Source organism: Oncorhynchus clarkii, chromosome 2, assembly GCF_045791955.1.
Source record: "Oncorhynchus clarkii lewisi isolate Uvic-CL-2024 chromosome 2, UVic_Ocla_1.0, whole genome shotgun sequence".
Taxonomy (NCBI): Eukaryota; Metazoa; Chordata; class Actinopteri; order Salmoniformes; family Salmonidae; genus Oncorhynchus; species Oncorhynchus clarkii.
The window spans coordinates 72225043-72243248 of NC_092148.1; the positions used below are offsets into that span (position 1 = coordinate 72225043).

Below are 18206 nucleotides of genomic sequence, written 5' to 3' on the forward strand. Positions count from 1 at the left end.
GCCAGATAGGAAGGAAAAATAAGACAGAAAGCACAACAGCTGTTGGCGAAAGGGAGAGCCGTCTCTTTTGATCATGGCGACGCAGAACTTGATCAGGAAGTTGGTTTCTGCGTTAGATCACACCACAAGCCCTTGTAACTGGCTGAATGTCAGTTGGTTTTGAACCATAAGACTTGAAGGAAAACCCACAGCTGTGACTTGTTCAGCCCCACCTCCTCCAAAGTGCCCAAAGGGTTGACGTTTTTCTCAGTATGTCACATTCTGACATTAGTTCCCTTGTTTTTTGTCTTTGTTTTAGTATGGTCAGGGAGTTGGCGTGGGCAGTCTATGTTTGTTTTTCTATGTTGGTTTTTGAGTTCAGCCTAGTATGGTTCTCAATCAGAGGCAGCTGTCAATTGTTGTCCCTGATTGAGAATCACACTTAGGTAGCCTGGGTTTCACTTTTGGTTTGTGGGTGTTTGTTTCCGTGTGAGTGTTTGGGCCACACGGTACTGTTTCATTTTGTTCACATCATTTATTGTTTTGTTCCAGTGTTCAGTTTGTTTATTAAAAAGACATGAACACTTACTATGCTGCACCTTGGTCCTCCTCTCTATCTCCAGACGACACCCGTTACACAGTACAATACTAAAGATAACCTTTAATATTGCAGATAGATTGTAGGTTCCATCAATGTTATTGTCGGTATCATTTCCAATCCCCCATATATTTATTTGTAAATATTTAGCAAATTTTTTGGCAGGGGACTTGGGAATCTTTTAAAATACTTTTACTTATGTCTTATGTTGTACACTTCTTTTAATATACAGTATTTTATTTCCAGTGAGTTGTTTTTATAATTTGTTTTACTTTTCAACACTGTTTGGGGTGGTGGGGGTGGCAATACAGTGCAATTGTGTTTATTTTTTATTATTGAACTGATTTCATCACCATTTTTTTGCAAGGGGGGTGTTGGAATTTTTTGTTTTATTGTCGTGACTTATCTTGTAAACTTTTAATATGATGCTTTAGAGATTGATATTATTCTATTTTGCAAATAAAAACATGTTTATAGTCAACACTTGGCTTTTCCTTGAGGGTGACACATTGGCAGTCAGGATCTCTAGTCTCCACTAAGTGTTGGTAACACCACATAAGGTTCCCCTTATCCAACTGTCGGTAGAGAAACAATCTTTTCGCTGCTCAGAGATGAAACACCTATGTTCTTCTGCCTAGCATGGAAGTGGCTGGAATCTTCAGAGGTGTAAGGAATATTAGGAGACTGAAACTAGGGATATACTGTAGCTGCTGGAAGGTGACCATTGGTGATCATCAGGTCCTGTTGGAAGGTGAACCTTCAGCCCCAGTCTGAGGTCCTGAGTGCTCTGCAGCAGGTTTTCATCAAAGATCTCTCTGTACTTCTCTACGTTCATCTTTCCCTCAATCATGACAAGTCTCCTTGTCCCTGCCGCTAAAAAACATCCCCACAGCATGATGCTGCCACCACCATGCTTCACCGTCGGGATGATGCCAGGTTTCCTCCAGACGTGACGCTTGGCATTCAGGCCAAAGAGTTCCATCTTGGTTTCATCAGACCAGATAATCTTGTTTCTCATGGTCTGAGAGTCCTTTAGGTGCCTTTTGGCAAACTCCAAGCGGGCTGTCATGTACCTTTAACTGAGTGGCTTCCGTCTGGCCATTCTACCATAAAAGGCCTAAATTGGTGAAGTGCTGCAGAGATGGTTGTCCTTCTGGAAGGTTCTCCCATCTCCACAGAGGAGCTCTAGAGCTCTGTCAGAGTGACCATCGAGTTCTCGGTCAACTCGTGGGTGAACAAGGAGTAAGGCAGAGTAATGACGAGACACCCCTGGGGTTGCCCTGTGTTAAGAGTCAATGTGGAGGAGGTGTTGTTGCCAATGTTCACAGCCTGTGGTTTTCCTGTCGGAAAGTTAAGGATCCAGTTGCGGAGGGTTGTGTCCAGATCCAGGGCACTGAGCTTGGTGTCAAGCTTCGATGGAACAATAGTGTTGAATGCTTAACTGTAGTCAATGAACAACATTCTCACATCGGTGTTCCTCTTGTCCAGATGTGTTACGGCCATGTGAATAGCGATAGAAATGGCATCTTTTGTGGATCTGTTGGAGCAGTAGACAAATTGGAGTGGGTCCAGTGTGCCTGGCATGCCTTGATCTGGGCCTTGACAAGCCGCTTGGAGCACTTCATGATGACTGAGGTGAGCGTGAGAGGGCGTTAGTCATTTTGGCATGTCACCTTGTTTTTCTTGGGCACTGGGACAATGGTGGTCTCCTTATAACAGGTGGGGACTACAGCCTGAGACAGGGACAGGTTGAATATGTCAGAGAAGACGCCCCCAGCCGTTCAGCACACACTGAGGACGCGGCCAGGGACGCCATATTGGCTGGCTGCTTTGTGAGTATTCACTCGAAAATTTTCCTCATGTCAGCCTCGTAGAGTGAAAGCACCTGGTCGTCCGTAGCAGCGAGATTCTTCCTGGATGGATCGGTATTGTCTACCTCGAAGCGAGCATGTAATGTGTTATGCTCGTCTGGGAGGGAGGCTTCGATGGGCACTGCATCGATATTATGTAGTCCTTGCCATATATGACACGAGTCTATTCAAGTTTGAGTATGTGTTATTGTTTTGCATCCCTAGTGGATTTGCGGAGATTGTACCTGCTTGCCTTGTATGTGTTGTGCGCCACCAATACATCAGGGTTTGTTCTGTTGACATTGAATAACGCAGCACGGGCTCTCAGCATGGTACGGATTTCCCCGATCCTCCATTTTTGGTTGGGGTATATCTGGATTTTTATTGTGGGTACAACATCATCAACACATTTCCTAATGCTTGTGATTGACAATGAATATTCCTCAATGTTGATGGATAAATCATTTTATTATTACATTTTTGCATTCCCCCCCTTTTTCTCCCCAATTTTGTGATATCCATTTGGTAGTTAAGATCTTGTCTCATCGCTGCAACTCCCCAACGGGCTCGAGATAGGCAAATGTCGAGTCATGTGTCCTTGGAAACATGACCCGCCAAGCTGCGCTGCTTCTTAACACACTGCGTCGACAACCGGAGTCAGCTTGCTGCCGCCCGACCCACCACAAGGAGTCACTAGAGCACAATGAGCCAAGGAAATCCCCCCGGCCAAACCCTCACGGCGCTGGGCCAATTATGCGCCGTCCAATGGTGCTCCCAGTCACGGCTGGCTGGGATTGGGATTGAACCAGATGCTGCAGTGGCAGCTTAGACTGCTGCCCAACTCAGGAGGTGGGTGGATGAATCTTCGCTGGTGGGTCCATCGAGTTGCTGCTTGTAGGTGGGGAGTAGGAGTAGAGACTTGATCTGATTGGCCAAAGTGGGGAGGGGGATGGCCTCGTATGGGTCATGGATGTTTGTGTATATATGGTCAAACACACTGGATCCTCTTGTAGGGCAGGATACATGTTGGGGATATCTTGTTGACCAGGGATTATGTTAGAAAACATACCTCTCCACCCTCCAACTCATACCACAAGCTGCCAATCAATCCATTCAGAATATGGAGAAGCAGTCTGGTTGAAAAGCAGAGTCGAGTGTATTCTCCATAAGCCCTGTTTCATCAATTGAAGCCTTGCCTCACAAAGTTCATTTTTCAGTGATTAGACATTAGCCATCAGGATACTAGGAAGAGGCTGTGTAGCCCATCTTTTCAGCGTAGCTTGGATTCCCTCTTTCCTTACTCTTCTTTGTCATCGGTGTTACCTTAGGCCAGGGCTGCCCAATCCTCTTCCTGGTGATCTACCGTCCTGTGGGTTTTCAGTCCAAGAAGCAAAGTCGAGCAGGAACCGGCAAGGCGGGTGCACTCCTAAGCGCCACCATCTCATCCGTGTATACCCCAAAGGGTTATTATGATTCTCCTTGTAACAGATTTAGGAGGACCACTAAAGACAGCAGTGGAGAACGAAATGCCACTAATGATTACACATTGACAGGCTGTAATGAGTGTTTGGTTAGGACTGCAGCCAGGCTTTTGACACTGAGTGTATGAGGGAGTGAGAGACAGAGAGAGCAAGAAGGACAGAGATGGAGCAGTGGGACAGTGATTGTGTTTATCCGGTTTATATTCCAGAGTGGAGGATGGGGAAAGGTGGCAGATACATCTTAATTGCATTGGATCAGTGCAACACCGCAGTATATCATAAACTGTCTCTGACAATCACTGTCCCAATAGACATATATGCAGCTAGTCTATTGTACTACAAAATAAAACCATTCCATTCTCACTGTGACTATGGTGCCTTTTCCTACTCCAGATTAGAGCTTGATGTTTTGTGGGACACATACTGAGCAGTGGACAAGGAAATGTACAACCAAGAGTGTTCCACAATGTGCCACACAAAGCATGTGACTGGGGTGTGAGGGAGAGAGAAAGCCCAGTGATGTTCCCTCCCCACTAATAGGCTCTCCATAAACATCAATTAGACAACCAGGTATTTATAGACTTATTTAATACAGCTGCCTAAGAAGCTGCTGCTGGGGGCTGTAATTCACACTCACACACACACCCGCACCCGCACACGGACACGCACACAAACACCCCCCCTTGCCACTGTCATTTAATTTTTTATTCGTCACATTATGGCATGCCATCTTATGTGTGGATGTCTCCATCAATGAAGTAAAGGCATATAAGCACACATTTAGACTAGAGAGAGACAGAGGGAGTGAGAGAAGAAACACAAACACCACCAGCAGGCCTCAACACTGCCATCATCTGGCTGTTAAAGGACAGCTACTGAGCCATTTAGTCACTCAGAGTCATTTAGTCAAATACATGAGCAGCACATCAAATGGACCAGACAGGTAAACGATGCCGTTTTAACACAACTGACTCGCATTATAACTTGATTTCAGTGAAGAACGATAGGTCAAGAGGTGGATGAGGACACCATTTTTAGTAGGCTATGCATGGATTTCAGAAAATAACCATTAATTATATATGATTATATTTATTTTTTCTACTGTTAATATGCACACACACTGACACTCCAACACACACACACAAACACTCACTTCCTAATATGCTCACACCCATACAATATGCACATACATTTATACGGGCTCTACACACAAACACACACACACTCACATACATTCATCATACGCCGCTGCTAGTCTGTTTATCATATATTCTGATCCCTAGTCACCTTACCCCTATACAAATCTAACTCTTATTACTCCAGTATCCCCGCACATTGTAAATATGGTACTGGAAATGGCTGACCCTGTATATACTGTACATGTGTCACATGATCCCCGGCTAACTGCTCAGTTCTTCTCCCAAAGAACAGTCCTGTGGTCTCCCTTCGCTTAGTAGGCTTTTTCTCATTACCTCTCAGCATAAAGTATAAAAAAACACATTCAAACTCCGTCCTTCTCATAGGCTCAACCTGTCTCCCAAACAGCTCAGTGGTTGATGTAGGCTTTCTAAACACTAAAACCTGGGTTCCTGGCCTCTTAGTCTGATTTCCAATTTTTCTCACCATTTGCATCAATTTGTTGTGTTCCTCAGATCCCCCAGGGGGTCCCGTGGCTGAGCCAACAAGGAGACCCATGGAAAGGATGATGGGGAAAACAAACCACCAGACCCGGTGTAGACTCTGTTTCCTCGTTATAGAATCTGATTGTGAGTGTGAAATGATGACTCCTTCTTCTGCTCGTTGGCTAGAGCCTTTTTCTTCATCTTTCTTTCCAGCCTTTAGGTCTGGGCCCTCTGTTTTTTTCCTTTGGCTCGCACCTTCTTTCTCCTTCAGATGTTCTCGGGGCCCTGCTCTCCCTCTAGTGGCTCATCCATGGCTCCCACTCTGGGGGGTGCTTGCAGTGGGAGAGATGATTACCAGCCGGACCTCTCCGCCACTCACAGGGCTGTTGGTGTCACTATGGTTACCTGGAACAGACACATCCATCGTTGTTGGTTCAATTTTTGTTAGTGGACTTTCACCCAGTCTCCGTTCATGGGAAGCTTGTCAGGGTTTTTACTTGGGGGAACCTTTTTTACTTTCCTGTTGGCAGAGTGGAGAGACCTCAGTTATGTCTATCTGTCGGTCAGTCATAGGTCGAACACCTGGTGTGTTCATGGGTCATCCTGTTAACATCTCGTAAAGTGTACACACAATACCTTCATTAAGGCTGCTGCGCATTTTCATGAGGACAAGGGGCAAGCATTCCACCCAGCTCATTTTTGTGGAATGGCAGGTTTTTGCAAGCCCCCCTTTAATCATTTGTTTAGCCCTCTCAGTAATCCCGTTATTCCGCAGGTGATAGATGGACACACACTTCTGGTCACCCATCGTTTTAATCTAAATCTGTAATTAATTGGCATTCGCTGGTGTGGGTTTCCCTCTAACAAGTAAGTGACACCTCACTCAACCCAAAAATACATAAACTTTTAATATGACATAGTCGAATTCTAGATAGGAGATATTACAAAACTGGCTATTGGTGAAATGCATGATGTCAATATATGATGAATGGAATGAATGATTGATGAATGAATGTAGTACTCCGGAGAGGTAGGATGATTTTGTAGAGGTGGCTTGACGAGACTGTCTGAGGCTGTCTGAGGCTGTCTGAGGCTGCCCTATCCTACGGGGGTGGCCGATTATGATTGAATTAAATACTAGTTATTTTGTTTTTGGAGAGATGGTTCAGCGATAATCATCTATTTTCTATTTACATTAACTTTTAATAAATGGCATGTCTGGACAGAGATGGCAGGAGAAAACGATATCCACTGGATGGTTCATTCAACAAGACTAGGTTGGATTTAGTCAAGGAGATAATTCAGACAAGAGAAATTGACAAAAAGAAGGGGAAGAAGAAAAGTATCCTTGTTTCAGAAACCGTGATAGGAATGATGATCTTCATGAACAAGGCTACCGTGATCAAACTAAAGCTGGAGAGAACAATAAAGTGCGGGAGGAAAGAAATGAGTCAGGACAGAGGCAGAACAGGATTACTCCCCACCGCCATATGAGACTCAACCCAGAGGACCCCCGGGTGACTATACACAGATCTACCCTCTCATACCACTGACAAAAGAAAATGGAGAAGCAACCACAATTCTCCTCAAGGGGACTGATGAAAGAAGTGAAGGACACAACGGAAGTGAGGGAATCATACTTAGGCAGCCTGTTTTTCCATCATAGTTGTGGGTAGTTGACTTTGTTAGTGGCCTGTATAGCCCTACTAAGCTTCACATTCTTTTTTGTTGTTTTTGTTTTCTTGTTTTTGTTGCCGACATTCATAATAAAAATAAATGTACGCTTACCACGCTGCACCTCTGTCCGGTCATTTCCCTGACGACGTTCGTGACATGCGGACAGAAATTTACAACAGAAACACAGCTTGTATGTTTCAGAGTAAGTTCTGTACCCCACTTAAGGGCATAGCTGATTTTATACATGTGATCACTCCCTAGTGGTATGATCACCTACATCTATGTATGTACTGTATGTATCAATAAGCTGAGGTTACCTTACAAGACAACCTAGTACTGTAGCTTCTCTGAATTTATTAGCATTGCCCACTGTCACACAAGATCAAAATGTCAAAACCAGATCATGGTTACTTCTCTTTATCTAGTTTTGGTCTGACTCAGACCTAGCCTGCAAGCACACTCTCGCAACAGCCAGAGCTTAACCACAAAGACTAAAATCGATAGCTTGTACAACATATAGTGCAGAATTTTTAGACATATAGCAACAATATCTTATTATAAGATCTGTAGCAAAATGATGATTCTTAAGGCCCCCTTAATCAATAATGGGGAGGGTCTTTGGGACCTACCCCCTACAGGACAAAGAATGAGCTTTTCATTCAAAAACAAGGACATTTCTAAGTGACCCCAAACTTTTGAACAGTAGTGTGTGTGTATTATTTATATAATATATATAATTTATATAATATGTCTATGTGTCTATGTCTATATATATATATACAGTGGGGAGAATATATACAGTGGGGAGAAGTATTTGATACACTGCCGATTTTGCAGGTTTTCCTACTTACAAACTATGTTGAGGTCTGTAATTTGTATCATAGTTACACCTCAACTGTGAGAGAAAATAACATTGTATGATTTTTAAGTAATACATTTGCATTTTAGGGCATAACATAAGTATTTGATCACCGACCTACCAGTAAGAATTCCGGCTCTCACAGACCGTTTTGCTTTTTAAGAAGCCCTCCTGTTCTCCACTCATTACCTATATTAACTGCACCTGTTTGAACTTGTTACCTGTATAAAAGACACCTGTCCACACACTCAATCAAACAGACTCCAAACTCTCCACAATTGCCAAGACCAGAGAGCTGTGTAAGGACATCAGGGATAAATTGTAGACCTGCACACGGCTGGGATGGGCTACAGGACAATAGGCAAGCAGCTTGGTGAGAAGGCAACAACTGTTGGCGCAATTATTAGAAAATGGAAGAAGTTCAAGATGACGGTCAATCACCCTCGGTCTGGGGCTCCATGCAAGATCTCACCTCGTGGGGCATCAATGATCATAAGGAAGGTGAGGGATCAGCCCATAATTACATGGCAGGAGCTGGTCATTGACCTGAAGAGAGGTGGGACCACAGTCTTAAAGAAAACCATTAGTAACACATTACGCCGTCATGGATTAAAATCCTGCAGCGCACACAAGGTCCCCCTGCTCAAGCCAGCGCATGTCCAGACCCGTCTGAAGTTTGCCAATGACCATCTGGATGATCCAGAGGAGGAATGGTAGTAGGTCATGTGGTCTGAAGAGACAAAAATAGAGCTTTTTGGTCTAAACTCCACTCGCCGTGTTTGGAGGAAGAAGAAGGATGAGTACAACCCCAAGAACACCAACCCAACCGTGAAGCATGGAGGTGGAAACATCATTCTTTGGAGATGCTTTTCTGCAAAGGGGACAGAATGACTGCACCGTATTGAGGGGAGGATGGATGGGGCCATGTACCGCAAGATCTTGCCCAACAACCTCCTTCCCTCAGTAAGAGCATTGAAGATGGGTCGTGGCTGGGTCTTCCAGCATTACAACGACCCGAAACACACAGCCAGGGCAACTAAGGAGTGGCTCCGTAAGAAGCATCTCAAGGCCCTGGAGTGGCCTAGCCAGTCTCCAGACCTGAACCCAATAGAAAATCTTTGGAGGGAGCTGAAAGTCTGTATTGCCCAGAGACAGCCCCAAAACCTGAAGGATCTGGAGAAGGTCTGTATGGAGGAGTGGGCCAAAATCACTGCTGCAGTGTGTGCAAACCTGGTCAAGAACTACAGGAAACGTATGATCTCTGTAATTGCAACCAAAGGTTTCTGTACCAAATATTAAGTTCTGCTTTCCTATGTATCAAATACTTATGTCATGCAATAAAATGCAAAATAATTACTTAAAAATCATACAATGTGATTTTCTGGATTTTATATTCCGTCTCTCACAGTTGAAGTGTACCTATGATAAAAATTACAGACCTCTACATGCTTTGTAAGTAGGAAAACCTGCAAAATCGGCAGTGTATCAAATACTTGTTCTCCCCACTGTACCTTTGATGATCTTCATATGGTTGCACTCAGAAGACATTAATTTATTCAATAAATGTTCCTTTTGTTCGATAAAGTCTCTCTTTATATCCAAAAACGCGTTTTGTTCGTGTGTTTTCTTCAGTAATCCACAGGCTCAAACGCAGTCACAACAGGCAGACAAAAAAATCCAAATTGCATCCGTAAAGTTCATAGAAACATGTCAAACGATGTTTATATTCAATCCTCAGGTTGTTCTTAGCCTAAATAATCGATAATATTTCAACCGGACAATAACATCGTCAATATAAAAGGTAAACTAGAAATGCACTCTCTCGTTTGTGCGCATGAAAAAGCTCTGTTATACGGCAGGGTCCACTCATTCAGACTGCTCTTACTCCTTTTTCAGAATACAGGCCTGAAACAATTTCTAAAGACTGTTGACATCTAGTGGAAGGCATAGGAACTGCAATTTGAGTCCTAAGTCAATGGATACTGTAATGGCATTGAATAGAAAACTACAACAAAATCCTACTTCCTGAATGGATTTTTTTCAGGTTTTCGCCTGCCAAACCAGTGCTGTTATACTCACAGACACTATTTTAACAGTTTTGGAAACTTTAGAGTTATTTCTATCCAAATCTACCATTTACATGCATATCCTATCTTCTGGGCCTGAGTAGAAGGCAGTTTAATTTGGGCACACTTTTCATCCAAAATTCCAAATGCTGCCCCCTACCCTAGAGAGGTTTTAAAGGCCAATTCTTATGTGCACATGACTTACACTGACAGGGAGGGAATAGCTGTAGGCTATATTGTAAAATTGTCCTTTTTTGTTTTACCCTGTGGGTCACATTCTCACCAGATAAAAGAGAGGAAAGAAGTAGCCAAATGGAAACCATCATTGGGATCACTCAACACAATAGCTAAGTCTCAAACGATGGGCTCCATTAGGCTTTGGCCAGTTACAGTACAGGGAAGTTTTCAGTTGAGACATCAAGTTTCAAGTTCTATTAGTCGTATTTACGGGATACGCATGGTATACATTGTTCAAAGAAATGCTGACTTGCATGTTCCTTTTCGACAATGCAACAACAATAAGAAAAAAACGAAATATAAGAATACGAACATGAACTAAAAGGCAGTGTATTGGGGGGGGGGGGGGGGGGCAAGTGTATAAATTTATCAGTATAACACGAGTCTGGTACTAGCAGTTGTGATGTGTGTGTAGTATGAATGTGGTTGTCATAGCCAACAACCTCCCTCCTGGATGAAGTCCAGTCAATTAAGATTCATCTATCCTAAAATAACGTCCTGACAAACTGTGTAGGGATAGAAGGAGGAAGCAGAGAGTGATACATTACATGATGGTTGTTATCATGTAAGCACTGTGGACCATGTCAGATATCTTCATCTAGCCTTTCTTCTTCCATGCACCCCTGCCTCCATTTATTCATCTATCCGTCTCGCCACTGGTAATCTCGATGGCTAAACGTTGACATAAATTCTGTCCACAGTATCAATCCATATCTCAATCCAGCCCCCCCTACCCGCCCTTGATCCACCCATCAATCAATGTGTGTGGGATCGCTACATGTGCCATGTCAGCCTTGTGTGTTCATGCATATTGTAGGTTCACAGTAATACTAGTTGTGTTTTTGCCAGTGTGTGTGTATTGGTGTGATTGATCGCATCATGATCAGATTTTCATATTGAAGCCATACTGTCAGGGTAGAGGGTGGGGTAGTGGTTCTGTTATAGGTGTTGGTGCGTACCCCACTTCCTCTATGAGTAACATCCCCCTCTCCTGGGGTCTCATTTATCAATCATGCGTAGGCACAAATCTGTGCATAAACCAAGCGTGGCAAAGTGCTAGATTTATTGATATGCTTAAGAGTGTGTGTAAATTTATGCACAGCCATGACCATGAATAAGACAAGTGATGGAATAAGGGAACTGTTTGTCAAGTGTAGAATGGGGAAAATATATTTTGAAAATGTGTGAAAATGTGAGAGTAATAATTAAAATCGTTTTTGGATTGTATTTTATTTCCATTGTGAACATGTCTTACAGCCCTCAATAAACCAATGTTTTGGATGCAATTATCAGCGAAACAAACTAACATACAACTAACATACAATTTCATACACTATCGCACAACAGGTTGACATCAACAGGCGTTTCTTTTCCATCAATAGGTTCCCAAATACTGTACAAACGGATCAATAGACAGCACAGAACCCACATCGCCATTAAAGTACCATCCCAAAACAAGTTCAAATATGTGAACAGAAAATACTTCCACTCTTAATTAATGTGCAGGTGATTCGGTGGCACGCATGACTCATTCATTCTGCAGAACTGCAATGTTGGCCTATACGCTTATGGGAGCGAGCTGTTGAGGATGGATAGCTTATTGGTGAGTGTTGCCTATTCATTTTAAGTGTATAATATTTGCCATTGCTAAACAAATTGAATTGTCCTAACAGTTCTCTTTGTAGCTATGTTTTTATTTTCACAGGTCAGGCCACAACTGAGCGAGCCAAATAAAATATTTTGGTTGTACTCAATGTCTGACACCAGCACCTCTATTTCAGTATCAGAAAACGTTATTTTTTTCTTCACTTTTCTTGGTTGTGCAGTTTTTTTTCATGGCAATGTATATTCCCCGTGGGCTTTAAAATGATAATTGACTATATATGGTTAATTAGGAGCGTTTACAAAATTCAAATAGCCAAGGTCGTGCACAAGCACTGATGCCGAGAACATTTATATTTATGATTGCTTATCTCCTACCGGTGTGCATATGACGCCTGTAAGACTGTTTGATATATCACACTTTTTCTTTACGTACAAACATCCTAAATTCTGTTTGAAAGTAGTATTTTAGAATATTTTCCACACAATATTGATAAATGAGGCACCAGATATTTAGCCTGTGGAGCCAGAGGAGCTAGGTTGAAGGATGCAGCAAGGCCTGACCCTCATAAATAACACCAGTGGAACTCTGCAGGCAACCTGACTAGCCCATACCCTGCCCTATCCCCACAGGCTGCACATTAAACTGGCTGCAAAATTAGAATCCTAGTGGGTACATACTTAGAGACCACCATACTACACTCACTGTGGGCTAATCTCCGATATGACTTACACAGAGCAGAGACCATACTGTCCCTGCCCCACACAGCCAAGAAACACATCCCTCACACACACACACACACACACACACACACACACACACACACACACACACACACACACACACACACACACACACACACACACACACACACACACACACACACACACACACACACACACAAAGAGACTGGTATGCTTCCTCTCCAACACGCCCACTACAGGTTGGGCCTGCGGTGTGTTGTTCAGGGGTGGGTTTTTCAGGAGTGGAGTGGGGTGTTGATCTGGATACTGTCTGAGCCTGGGGGGGCTTATATAATTCACTGCCTCTCTCTTTTTCTGCCAGCTCCCAGTCCTCCTAAGCCCCTACCCCCAACTCCTAGACCGTTGCCATGGAAATGACCTCATCCCCAGCTGAGACATGGATCGGAAGGAGGGAGAGAGTGGCGAGATTAAGAGAAAGAGAAAGCAATAAAAAAATACAAAATGAGAGTGAGAGAGAATGAGCAATACAGGAATAGAGCAAGGGCTAAAAAAGACAGACCTACAACGAGAGCGAGAGAATTTTAGATAACCTTTTTCCTAACCTGCTGCTTAAGTTCTCCTAACCTGCTGCTTAAGTTCGCCTAACCTGCTGCTTAAGTTCTCCTAACCTGCTGCTTAAGTTCTCCTAACCTGCTGCTTAAGTTCTCCTAACCTGCTCCTTAAGTTCTCCTAACCTGCTGCTTAAGTTCTCCTAACCTGCTGCTTAAGTTCTCCTAACCTGCTGCTTAAGTTCTCCTAACCTGCTGCTTAAGTTCTCCTAACCTGCTGCTTAAGTTCTCCTAACCTCCTAAAAAAAATGTTGTTGCTCTTTTCCATCTCTTCTTGCACATCGTCATCTGCACATCTATCACTCCAGTGTTAATGCTAAATTGTAATTCATTTGCCACTATGACCTATTTATTGCCTTACCTCCCTAATCTTACTACATTTGCACACACTGTATATATACACTTTCTATTGTGGTATTGACTGTATGTTTGTTTATCCCATGTGTAACTGTGTTGTTTTTGTCCCACTGCTTTGGTCGCAGTTGTAAATGAGAACTTGTTTTCAACTGGCCTACCTGGTTAAATAAAGGTGAAATATATATGTATATATTTTAAACCTACCTTATGTTCTCCTAACCTGCTGTTTATGTTCTCCTAACCTGCTGTGAAATGTCAAATCTGACGTTAAATTGACAAAAGCTGGATCCCTTATAGCCATGGCTGAAGGATAGACCTATTATAATAATTGAAAGTACATACATGAGAGAGATCACTTCCCCTGCTGTTAGTGGTGGTCCAGTCCATCCTATTGGAAGATCTAAGTCATTCCAATATGCATGTGGTAGAGTAGACCAGCTCCATATCCGCTCTTTATTTAGGGTACACTCATAGACAACACCTGAACCGCTAAAACAATATGGGCATGCTGCGCTGTGCTAAGCGGCCTTGTTTACACTGATAATTGCCAGTTGGACACTGCTCTGAATGATGTGACACTCACTAGTCGGATGACTGACTGGAGGGGACATTGACATCAACTTTAAGACAGGCATGGGTGTGTGTGTGTGTATAATCAGGGTCACCTAACTAGTTGATGAATGCTGGGTTCCAATTAGAAAGGGCAACAAATAAGTAATTATGGCTGCTGGATCATTTAGCTCTGATAATGAAGAGGATGGAGGAAAGGAGGGAGTGTTTTCCAGCCGTAGCAGTACCACACTGAGTTGCCATCAACATCCTATCTCTCGTTAGGATGTAATAGGAGGTGTTTTCCGTCTCTGCCAGATCGATCTGACAGCAGCCGATAAACTGCTTTCATCACACCGTTTGGAGGGACAAACATGTGGCACAGTGTTAATAAGAGACAGTTGATCTGTCCATCTTTGTTAAAACCATTCATATTTCCACATTAAACAGAGGCAGAGAAACAGTAAGAGAGAGAGAGTTGTCATGAAGCACACCTCATCAGTGATGTTCTGCCAATTATAGAGGTGGGAAGCCCGAAGAGCTGCCACACGCACCCACACTGTTCACTCACCAGTATTTTGGCCAGGACACCATCATTGTTGGACTCCAGTGTAACCACAGCCTTGTCTGTCTCGATCTAACCGCCTCACCTGCAGGACACAAGCAACAGTCAGACCACTTAGAATGTCATCAAAGACTTAAGCTAATAACTAATACGAAATTAAAGATACAAAAATAGGCAATAGACCGTAGTATAGAAAGTCAATTTCCAAGGAATGCTGTAACAGCCTGATCATTAGGTAATTTCTGGCTACATCATACATACATACATACATACATATATACATGAAAAATAAACTAGGCTAGAAAGGAAGCACTGCCTCTGCTTCCTAATATAGACAATATGATCAAAAGGCACATGCCTTTATGCTATATGCTAAATAAGTCAGTTTCTATCATCCGGCAGAATGTGCACCATAGCAACTAGTCGGACTCTGTGGTGTTAAAAAAAACAGATGTTTCGGGAAAATATCAAAAGAACAGCACACTCAATATTTAATGGGAAAAACCAGACGAGGTCCCTGGAATGTTTGATAGCAGGCTACATCTCTGGAAGGCATTAACATCTGCTTAGCAATGAAAGAAGACTGCAATTAGGAAACTCTGCTTTCCTCCACCACATCCATATTATGCACATCACACCTACAGACACACAGGAGAAAGAGTGGGGGACAGCAGCAGTACTGGGTGTACAGGAAGAGAAGAAGGGAAGATGGGTTCTGGTGGATGATTTCCCCAATATCCCCTCATGTCTCCTACAGGGCTGGTGAATCAAATCCACAACCTGAAAGGGAGGATTCCATATCTTTTGGGCAATTCCATGGAATGAAGCAGACTCAAATTTTCCAATTTTAAAATGTATGTCAAACTAGAACCAAAGAGGGTTCCAGAGTGGCGCAGTGGTCTAAGGCACTGCATCTCAGTGCTATACGCTTCACAACAGACACCCTGGTTCGAAGCCAGCTGTATCACAACCGGCTGTGATTGGGCGGCATACAATTGGCCCTCATTGTAAATAAGAATTTCTTCTTATGTAACTTGCTCAGTTAAATAAATGTTAAAAAAAATGTATGATAATTATATTGCAACAACATAAAAAATGTTGCAGCCAAACTGTAATTCTGTTACAAAACAAGGCATCTGCACTGTTGTTCAAGTAAAACATTTTTCGTAGAATTATCTGTGGAAATTGTAAAAAGACACCTTTGTGCATATAGTTGTATGGTTTATTTAACTTATCAAGCATTGGCTTTTGTTTGGCATACATTCTAAAGTGGAAAATCTGAGTCTCAGATTGGAATTGCCATTTTATTAAAAAAGTGTAGTGAAGAAAGGTCAGAGAAGGCAGATGAGGTTGTGGCCTATGGGTTATGGGGCACATTGAGTCAGTCTCTATTTTCAACAGGCGATCCTAGAGTATGAAAGGTCATCTCAGGGCAGGACAATAACACAGGGAGAGAGAAGGTACACATCCATACAGGGAAACACCAACCTTAGCTCAAATAGCCTGCTTAGTAAAAGATCACCTCAACATTTAGGAAGAGAGAAAGGGAAAATGGTGGGAGTGAGGGAGAGAGGTTAGTGGGAGGATGGGAGAGAGGAAGTGATGGGAAGAGGAAAGGAGAGAAGCAGTGGGCGGGGGTGGGAGTGAGTGTTGACCTCAGAAGCTAAAGAGAGCCGGGAGAACAAAATTGGATTTGTGTGTGTGGTTTGAACACCAGGTGACCCAAGGTGTTAGCCGGTGATGTACAATATTAAAGTTTAAACAGTCAACCCCTTTAACCTCTCCCCGACTGGAATAGCAATAGGCTTAGGTTAAATGGTGACACAAACTGGACATTTACAATACAAGGGGATGGGATAGGGTTTATGTTTTGGTTTCTAACTAACTAACTCCTCATTGCTACTGACAGGTGGCCTTGGTTAGAGTTGCAGCTGTAAATCACAGGGCTGCAGAAAAGGGTTCCTACTCCACTTGAAATAAACATGCTCCTACACTCACGTCACACATCAATGAAAAAACAATTGCTGTGCTCTACAAGGTCATTCCATCTAGGAACACGTTTTTATTTACAAAAGCCTACATCTGATTGTTTTTTATACCACCTCTGGCAAACCCAAATGTCGGCATTAATATTACACCACTATATATAGAGAGCGATGGTGTAACATATACAACAGTATAGCTTCCGTCCCTCTCCTCACCCCGAACCAGGCACTCTCTGCACACATCGACAACAGCCACCCTCGAAGCATCGTTACCCATCGCTCCACAAACGCCACGGCCCTTGCAGAGCAAGGGGAACAGCTACTCCAAGGTCTCAGAGCGAGTGACGTCACCGATTGAAACGCTATTGGCGCGCATCCAGCTAACTAGCTAGCCATTTCACATCAGTTACACCTACATTCTCTAGAAACATATGCCCATAAGTCTTTATTAAAAGGTGATAAATATTCTAGCTATACCACGATATACATTCCCTTCCAGTGTTAGAGCAGCCACATGGCAACACAGAGGCTACACCGATGTAAAGTGACATATAGGAGTGGGGTATGGGCTGCCCGTCTGCCTGTCTCTAATGAATGGCTATGTGTCTATGGCAGCGAGGGGGAACAGCATAACTACCTGGTGACGAATAGACAACGGCCATGTTTCACTGTCCCAATTAGCTGGCAGCAGCCATCAGCTGCCTTCCTTCCTCTGCCTGCCTGGGGTCTGACTGCTGTGTAGAAGGACGTGATTTCACATGGTCAATGATTAACACTCTGGAACCAGCACTCTCACCCAGTGGTGGAAAAAGTACACAAAGTACACAAAGTACACAATTGTAAATGGAAATGGAAATGGAAAAGTAATGGAAAATAACCCAAGTAAAAGTGAGTCACCTAATAAAATACTACTTGAGTAAAAGTCTAAAAGTATTTGATTTTAAATATACTTAAGTACCAAAATAAATGTAATTGATAAAATGTACTTAAGGATCAAAAGTAAAAGTATAAATAATTTCAAATAATTTATATTAAGCAAACCAGATGGCACCATTTACGTACAGCCAGGTGCATACTCCAACACTCAGACATAATTTACAAGTTTTTGTATTATTTTATTTTACCTTTATTTAATTAAAACCTCTAGTGACTCCTCATCCCGCATGAGGGAGCGTAATCACCGACTGACACTAATTAGCATAATGCAACGGACATAAATATTCCTAGAAAATATTCCTATTCATGAAAATCACAAGTGAAATATATTGAGACACAGCTTAGCATTTTGTTAATCACCCTGTCATCTCAGATTTTCAAAATATGCTTTACAGCCAAAGCTAGACAAGCATTTGTGTAAGTTTATCGATAGCCTAGAATAGCATTTTGTCCAGCTAGCAGTAGGTTACTTGGTCACGGTAAATTAAATAATTTACCTTTGATGAGCTTCGGATGTTTTCACTCACGAG

General features: G+C 42.8%; 1 pseudogene; it reads right to left on the reverse strand.

Annotated features, from left to right (window-relative positions):
* Positions 1–17007, reverse strand: part of LOC139378068 (pyruvate dehydrogenase protein X component, mitochondrial-like) — a 53020-nt pseudogene extending 36013 nt beyond the window's left edge.
* Between the last annotated feature and the right edge of the window lie 1199 nt (positions 17008–18206).